The following is a 9,622-nucleotide window of genomic DNA, read 5'->3' as shown; positions in this document are numbered from 1 at the left end:
GTGGATTAGAACATTAAATAATGGCAGAATAAGCTTTGGACCGTTTTTGTGACGATTTAAGATGTTTAATATGTATATGGATTGCATTTGGGGCTCCTGAGTGGCGCAGTGGACTAAGGCACTGCATTTCAGTGCTAGAGGCGTCACTACAAACCCTGGTTCGATTCCAGGCTGTATCACAACCAGCCGTGATCGGGAGTCCCATAGGGCGGCGCCCAACGTCGTCCAGGTTTTGGCTGGGGTAGGCCCTCATTGTAAATAAGAATATGCTCTTAACTGACTTGTCTAGTTAAATAAAGATATTTTTTTAAATGTGGGCCTTCGGACGGTTGCCCTAGTGACCGCTTTAATTACATTTCACTGTGAACTCTTTTAGGACTCAATAAAAGAAAAAGGTTACATAACATAACATTTGTATATATTAGTTGTCGAATATTTTATCCAGACACTATGTACACGTCACGTGATTGACCCAGACACTGTAAGCTAGACTGAGGCTGTGTGCAAAACGGGAACCCTATTTCTAATATAGTCCACTACTTTTGACTAGGTGCCCACTTCGGTAATAGGGTGTAGTGTGCCATGTCAGACGCAGACCTACATGTGGAAGATATGCTTCTGGGGGCAGTGAGAGAGACGCGGTGAAGGAGACAGAGATCCTTCCTGTCCATGCGGATCATTGTCTGAAACATTTCACCACGTGTGTTCCTGTCCCTTACCTTCCCAGTGACTCTTCTAAGGACACGCAGTAGTTGAGATGTTTCGCACAACAGCATAATATGTCTGGTGTGATTCATTTGTTTCTTTGGTATATTTTATCTCCATCAGCTTCTACAGAAGCAGCTGTTACTCTTCCACAACAACAACAACAACAACAACACCAACACCAACACCAACAACAACAACAACAACAACACAACAACAACAACAACAAGAACAACAAACAACAAACAACAACAACGAGATCACCAACACAACAAAGCACAACAGCAACAACTACCAAACAAGCAACACCAACAACCAATACGACAACAAACTAACAATAAACAGAACAGCACAACAACACAACTGCTACGAAACAAGCGAACAAACAAAAACAAAGCTGAACAACACCAACAACCCACAACCAACAAACAAACAAACAGCAACAACAACAAACAGTGAGCAAACTAACAACCCAAACAAACAACTGCAACACCAAACAAACTAAAACGACGAAGAAACACTAAGAGAACGAGAGAAGCAGACCAGATGCAGAACAAACGGAGCAATGTCAGGAGCAACGCCGAACAACAGATCTGCAGCGGCCAACACAAACAGAACAACAACAAACTGCAGAACACCGCGAAACGACCAACACTCAACACCAACAACAACCATCTATGCAACAACACAAGACAACAAAACAAACAACAACAACAGCTGGAACACCAACAACAACAGCAACAACAACAACAACAACAGACACCAACAACAAACAACAACCACTAAACATGACAAAGTAACAAACAGACCAATAGACTGATAGCAAGAACAGTCACGCAAAATGTAAATACACAGATATACAAACAAGCGTATGTGAGTGACGTCATAACAGTCGACCTCCAACAGCTCATGTGCAGCTCAACGTCATGCAGTCAACCATTGTATAACGCTGGCATGTTTTGTGTCTGTGAACGGTACAAGTGTAGTTTGTATCCCTTGACGGCAAAATATTCATCTGTTCACCCTTCTAAGTGCAACCTACAGGTATAAGAGTTGAGGCACAGAGGCATCATCCATGAACACACAATGCCCCTTTTCAACTACTGAGCCAAGCCCAGCTGTAGCCTACTGCACCGTCCTGGTTACGCATCACTTTAGTTGCTGAGCCTGGAACATGCTGAAAAGGACAAGGTGAAAATAAAATATTCCAAGCCAGTAACAGTTAGGGTCAGTGTGCAGGAATGCCTGTTCTAAGGCTGCGTAGCCACTGTGCTCCAGATGCCTGGTTTCCCACGGAGGCAGATCCCCTGTGCTCCAGTGAGCCTGGTTTCCACGGAGGCAGATCCCCTGTGCTCCAGTGATGCTGGTTTCCACGGGCAGATCCCTGTGCTCCAGTGATGCCTGGTTTCCACGGAGGCAGATCCCCTGTGCTCCAGTGATGCCTGGTTTCCACGGCGGCAGATCCCTGTGGCTCCGATGATGCCTGGTTCCACGGCGGCAGATCCCTGGCTGCTCACAGTGATGCCTGGTTTCCACGGCGGCAGATCCCCTGTGCTCCAGTGATTGCTGGTTTCCACGGCGGCAAATCCCTGTGCTCCAGTGATGCCTGGTTTCCACGGCGCAATCCCCTGTGCTCCAGTGATGCCTGGTTTCCACGGCGGCAGATCCCCTGTCTCCGTGATGCCTGGTTCTACGGAGGCAGATCCCCTGTGCATCCAGTGATGCCTGGTTTCCACGGCGGCAGATCCCTGTGCTCAGTGAGCCTGTTTCACGCGGCCAGATCCCGTGCTCCAAGTGAATCCTGGTTTCTACGGAGGCAGATCCCTGTGCTCCAGTGATGCCTGGTTTCCACGGCGCAGATCCCTGGTCCAGTGATGCTGTTCTACGGAAGCGGATCCCCTGTGCTCCATGCATGCCTGGTTTCATCGGGCAGATTCCCTGTGCTCCAGGTGCGCTGGTCTAGGAACGTCCCTGCTCCAGTATGCCGGTTTCCACGGGCAGATCCCCTGTGCTCCAGTGATGCCTGGTTTCCACGGCGGCAGATCCCCTGTGCTCCAGTGATGCCTGGTTTCCACGGCGGCAGATCCCCTGTGCTCCAGTGGTGCCTGTTCTACGGAGGCAGATCCCCTGTGCTCCAGTGATGCCTGGTTTCCACGGCGGCAGATCCCCTGTGCTCCAGTGATGCCTGGTTCCATGGCGGCAGATCCCCTGTGCTCCAGTGGTGCCTGGTTCTACGGAGGCAGATCCCCTGTGCTCAGTGATGCCTGGTTCCACGGCGGCAATCCCCTGTGCTCCAGTTTGCCTGGTTCCACGCGGCAGATCCCCTGTGCCCAGTGATGCCTGGTTTCCATGGCGGCAAGCCCCTGTGCTCCAGTGGTGCCTGGTTCTACGGAGCAGATCCCCTGTGCTCCAGGATTCCTGGTTCTCTGGTTTCCACGGCGGCAGGCCATTGTCCTCCATCCTTTCAGTGATGCCTGGTCCTAGGGTTTAATGTGAAGCAGCTCCAGAGGAAGGTTGAGAGGTTCACTAGCTAGGAGAACAAAGTCATTGTGAAAAGACCTGTTTCTGCAGAGAAGAGACAGCTCTACGTCAGCCATTAAAATCAATTCCCCATAAAGAATCTCATTGTCCAAGAACCTTGAAAGAAAATGCAAGCAATTTCTTAAGCACATCTCTCTCTTTCACAATTGTGCCAATTTATCAACAAAAAAAGTTTTGGTCTATTTCTGTCTCAGCAAAATTCACAGCTCACAGCTTCACGTCTGGTTATTACCCTGTAATGATCTATCCTCTACTGTAACTGATTCAACAATTCAACAAACAATTTCTATGGTATAATACAGTATTCTCTTATAATAACTGCATCGCAAATTCGTATTTTCCATAATTTTATATATTACTGTGAATGTACTTTCTATTTATACTGTAATTACTTTCTATTACTGTAATTACTTTCTATTACGTAATTCTGAAAGGATGGTGTTGTGATGATTTGCTGTACTATGAAAAATGAATGAAGAGAAGGATGAAGGAGGATCTCTGCTGTGCTGCAGTAGAGAGAGAGAGAGAGAGAGGGGAGGGAGAGGAGAGAAGAGGGAGAGGAGAGAGGGGAGAGAGGGAGAGAGGGTATAAGGGAGAGAGAGAGAGGGAGAGAAGAAAGGGGCAGAGAGAGGGAGCGAGAGAGAAGAGAGAGAGAGAGCAGAGGTAGAGAGAGGGGAGAGAACACACTGCTGAGCGGTGCATTTTGTGCTGCCAGTGAGAGCTGTGCGAAACAGGAGGAGGAGGAGGAGGAGGAAGAGGTGGAGTAAGGATAGATGAAAGAGAGGGGATGAGAGAGAGAGAGAGAGGGATGAGAGAGAGAGAGAGAGAGAGAGAGGGGAATGAAGAGAGGGGGGGATGAGAGAGAGAGAGAGAGAGAGAGAGAGAGAGAGCGAGCGAGAGTGCAATAAGAGGAGAAGGAGGAGTGGGGGATAAAGAAAGAGGGAGAGGAATAGAAAGGAGGGGGAGAGAGCAAACAATGTCATTCTGTTCAGGAGGCAATGCTGCAGTCAACTTTACGGCAGCGTGAAGGAAGCCTCGCACACCATCAACTCCTCCAGCAGACAGCAGCATCAGTAGCAGCAGCCCAGCTCCACTGAAGAGACTGAAGACAAGAAGAGACAGTCAGTGAGTATGCAGAAGTTTCTCTATGTGTGTGATGATGCAGCTAGTTCTATAGACTTCTCTTCGTGGACTGTGTGCTTGTATTTTAGACTCTTCTTATGGGGGGGGGCTGTATTCCTGTATTTACCACAAATGCCGATACTAAGATAGTGTTATTGTCCTCTCACGGTATTATTATGGTGTTGTCATTATTTATCCTCAACTTACCTCTCGTTCTACAGCGTTGATTGTTAAAGGAACCTTACAGCTGATGTCTATTCCTGTCTGACCATAGTAATAGAATGAGTGTCTGACTCAAGAGTCTGCGGTCACAGTCACAGGAAGCTCTAATAGCATCGGTGACCCAGTCAGTTGTTGCACCAGCTAGCCAGTTAGTGGTTCGGCTCAGTGCACCAAGCGATTACTATAGTAGTCGGCTGTCACAGTCACAGTGCACCAGGTGGTTACTATAGTAGTCGGCTGTCTCAGACTCAGTGCACCAGGCGGTTACTATAGTAGTCGGCTGTCGCAGACTCAGTGCACCAGGCGGTTACTATAGTTAGTCCGGCTGTCGCAGACTCAGTGCACCAGGCGGTTACTATAGTAGTCGGCTGTCGCAGACTCAGTGCACCAGGCGGTTACTATAGTAGTCGGCTGTCGCAGTCACAGTGCACCAAACGGTTACTATAGTAGTCGGCTGTCGCAGACTCAGTGCACCAGGCGGGTAGTGGTGGACTGCGGCACCTCTGTTTAACACATGGCAGAGACAGGGCTGAGAGGCTTTAAATAGCAGGAGTGTGTCAGATATCAGGCAGTTGGTGGGGCCGTCTGTCGCAGGGTCTGACCGGGCCGGGGCCAGCCATGAGGGGTTCTGCACTGCACTAAGTGATGATTCAAGATATAGATAGAGATACACTATTCTGTTCTGTTCTGTTCTGTTCTATTCTATTATGTTCTGTTCTGTTCTATTCTGTTCTATTATGTTCTGTTCTATTCTGTTCTATTCTGTTCTATTCTATTATGTTCTATTCTGTTCTGTTCTCTTCTGTTCTAAAACTCAGTGTGCTGGAGTTCTGTTCTATTCTGTTCTATTCTGTTCTGTTCTATTCTACTATATTCTGTTCTATTCTGTTCTATTCTGTTCTATTCTGTTCTATTCTGTTCTATTCTGTTCTATTCTGTTCTATTCTGTTCTGTTCTATTATGTTCTGTTCTGTTCTGTTCTATTCTGTTCTGTTCTGTTCTATTCTGTTCTATTATGTTCTGTTCTATTCTGTTCTATTCTGTTCTATTCTGTTCTATTCTATTATGTTCTATTCTGTTCTGTTCTAAAACTCAGTGTGTTGGAGTTCTGTTCTGTTCTATTCTGTTCTATTCTGTTCTATTCTATTCTACTATATTTTGTTCTGTTCTGTTCTATTCTGTTCTATTCTGTTCTATTATGTTCTGTTCTGTTCTGTTCTGTTCAATTATGTTCTGTTCTATGATGTTCTATTCTATTCTGTTTCTGTTCTGTTCTATTCTGTTCTGTTCTATTCTGTTCTGTTCTGTTCTATTATGTTCTGTTATTTGATGTTCTATTCTGTTCTGTTCTTTGATGTTCTATTCTATTCTTGTTCTATTCTGTTATGTTCTATTTTGTTATGTTCTATTCTGTTATGTTCTATTCTATTCTGTTCTATTATGTTCTGTTCTGTTTTATTCTGTTCTATTCTGTTCTGTTCTATTCTATTCTACAACTCAGTGTGCTGGAGTTTACAGGATTTGGTCAGTGGAAGGGGTTATATGTGCTTGTTTCAGCTTTCTGCGTACTTTGTGGTACTCTCTGAGTTGTATGCTTCATAGCTGTAAGGTATATAGGTATATTATATAGTATATTATAGGTGTATTATATAGTATATTATATAGTAGATTATATAGGTATTATATAGGTATATTATATAGTGTATTTTATATGTATATTAAATCGGTGTATTATATAGGTATATTATATAGGTATATTATATAGTATATTATATAAGTATTATATAGTATATTATATGGTATATTATATAGGTATATTATATAGTGTATGTTATATGTATATTAAATAGGTTTATTATATAGTATATTATATAGGTATTATATATTATATAGTGTATTATATAGGTGTATTATATAGGTATTATATATTATATAGTATATTATATAGGTGTATTATATAGGTATATATAGGTATATTATTTAGGTCTATGGTTCTTTGACTTAGGACAGGTGCTTCAATTATTTAATTGTCTCATTGGACAGTTGATATGACTGCTGAGCAGTGGACTGAAGGAGTTGTCGGAGTTAACTCTGAGACCCCTGTGGGCCCTGGTCAAAAGTAGTGCACTATGTAGGGAATAGGGTGCCATAGGGCCCTGGTCAAAAGTAGTGCACTACATAGGGAATAGGGTGCCATAGGGCTCTGGTCAAAAGTAGTGCACTATATAGGGAATAGGGTGCCATAGGGCTCTGGTCAAAAGTAGTGCAACTATATATGAATAGGGTGCCATTTGAGTCGATGCCTCATAATGAGGCTAGAAGAACGGCCCGCACTGGACGCGGACAGACAGACAAAGGGACCTTCTGCTGCAGTGAGAGAAAAAGGGGAATGAATGAAAGCTGCAGATAAATGAAACGTGAATAGGGGTGAAATTAAAGAGTCTGTATAAGTGGAATACATTAAATCATATACGGTTTATGATATTTATACAGCTTCTGTCTTTGTGACTATGTATTATGTACTATCTGCTAAACAGGATCTATTTGTCCTCAAGAGAGAGAGAGACAGAGAAAGAAGAGAGAGAGACGAGAAGAGAGAGAGAGACAGAGCGAAAGAGAGAGAGAGACAGAGAAAGAGAGAGAGACAGAGCGAAAGAGAGAGAGAGACAGAGAAAGAGAGAGAGAGAGACAGAGAGAAAGAGAGAGAGACAGCAGCGAAAGAGAGAGAGACAGAGAAAGAGAGAGAGAGAGAGGACAGAGCGAAAGAGAGAGAGAGAGACAGAGAAAGAGAGAGAGACAGAGCAAAAGAGAAGAGAGAGAGACAGAGAAAGAGAGAGAGAGAGAGAGGACAGAGAGAAAGACAGGATCATCATTCTCTCAGTACTGCAGAGTAAAACTATCTCTCTCCTAGACGTGTCCTTTTGCACTTGCAGCAAATCTCTGTGCAGCTCTCTCTCTCATGACCGTCCGGGACGCTAGGCTACTGTTAGCTCTGTGTGTCGAGGCCGGGTAATCTGTAAATCCCTTGTGACTGCTGATGTAAAAAGGGCTTTATAAAATACATTGGAGTGATTGATGGTGCTAGTGCATTGGTATGTGCACTGTTCTAAAGACCATCATGTTATTTTGTATGGTTTGTTATTATAAAAGTCTTGAGTGAAGGTGAAATAGGGTTCCTAAACTCACGGACACCTGCCTAGAGGTTCCTAAACTCACAGACACTGGCCTAGAGGTTCCTAAACTCACAGACACCGCCTAGAGGTTCCTAAACTCACGGACACCTGCCTAGAGGTTTCCTAAACTCACAGACACTGGCCTAGAGGTTCCTAAACTCACGGACACCTGCCTAGAGGTTCCTAAACTCACAGACACTGGCCTAGAGGTTCCTAAACTCACGGACACCTGCCTAGAGGTTCCTAAACTCACGGACACCTGCCTAGAGGTTCCTAAACTCACGGACACCTGCCTAGAGGTTCCTAAACTCACGGACACCTGCCTAAGAGGTTCCTAAACTCACGCGACACCTGCCTAGAGGTTCCTAAACTCACGGACACCTGCCTAGAGGTTCATTGTGAATCCAGGTCATAGTCTGTCTGACTGTGTTCACTTCAGGCTACTATGCTAACACCATGAAAATAAATGGACTTGCTTCAGGTTACTATGCTAACACCATGAAAATACATGGCCTTGCTTCAGGTTACTATGCTAACACCATGAAAATACATGGCCTTGCTTCAGGTTACTATGCTAACACCGTGAAAATACATGGCCTTGCATCAGGTTACTATGCTAACACCATGAACATACATGGCCTGCTTCAGGTTACTATGCTAACACCGTGAAAATACATGGCCTTGCTTCAGGTTACTATGCTAACACCATGAAAATACATGGCCTTGCTTCAGGTTACTATGCTAACACCATGAAAATACATGGCCTTGCTTCAGGTTACTATGCTAACACCGTGTAAATACATGGCCTTGCTTCAGGTTACTATGCTAACACCGTGTAAATTCATGCCTTGCTTCAGGTTACTATGCTAACACCGTTGAAAATTCATGGCCTTGCTTCAGGTTACTATGCTAACACCGGGTAAATAACATGGCTTGCTTCAGGTTACTATGCTAACACCGTGTAAATACATGACTTGCTTCAGGTTACTATGCTAACACCGTGTAAATACAGGCCTTGCTTCAGGTTACTATGCTAACACCGTGTAAATACATGGCCTGCTTCAGGTTACTATGCTAAACACCGTGTAAATACATGGACTTGCTTCGTCATCCCAGTTGTTTGGTTAAGGTTAAGACCAGGTAACTGCGTGACGTATAAATGGATTTATAAAATACAGGGGGGGGGGGGGGGGGTTCTCTCTGTCTCCGTTTTTACTGAGGGGGGTTCTCTCTGTCTCTGTTTTACTGAGGGGGGTTTCTCCTGTCTCGTTTTTACTGAGGGGGGGTTCTCTCTGTCTCTGTTTTACTGGGGGGGGTTCTCTCTGTCTCTGTGTTTACTGAAGGGGGGGGGGTTCTCTCCTATCTCTGTTTTTACTGGGGGGGTTTCTCTCTGTCTCCTGTGTTTACTGAGGGGGGGGTCTCTCTGTCTCTGTTTTTACTGAGGGGGTGTGTCTCTCCTGTCTCTGTTATTACTGAGGGAGGTTCTCTCTGTCTCTGTTATTACTGAGGGGGGGGGGGTTCTCTCTGTCTCTGTTTTTTACTGGGGGGGGTCTCTCTGTCTCTGGTTTACTGAGGGGGGGGGGTTCTCTCTGTCTCTGTTTTACTGAGGGGGGGTTCTCTCTGTCTCTGTTATTACTGAGGGGGAGGTTCTCTCTGTCTCTGTTATTACTGAGGGGGAGGTTCTCTCTGTCTCTGTTATTACTGAGGGGGAGTTTCTCTGCTCTGTTTTTACTGAGGGGGGGTTCTCTCTGTCTCTGTTATTACTGAGGGGGGGAGGTTCTCTCCTGTCTCTCGTTATTACTGAGGGGGGGAGGTTCTCTCTGTCTCTGTTATTACTGAGGGGGGGGGTTCTCTCTGTC

Source organism: Salvelinus sp. IW2-2015, unplaced genomic scaffold (assembly GCF_002910315.2).
Source record: "Salvelinus sp. IW2-2015 unplaced genomic scaffold, ASM291031v2 Un_scaffold1594, whole genome shotgun sequence".
Lineage (NCBI taxonomy): Eukaryota > Metazoa > Chordata > Actinopteri > Salmoniformes > Salmonidae > Salvelinus > Salvelinus sp. IW2-2015.
Note: the sequence above shows the minus strand (reverse complement) of the source record.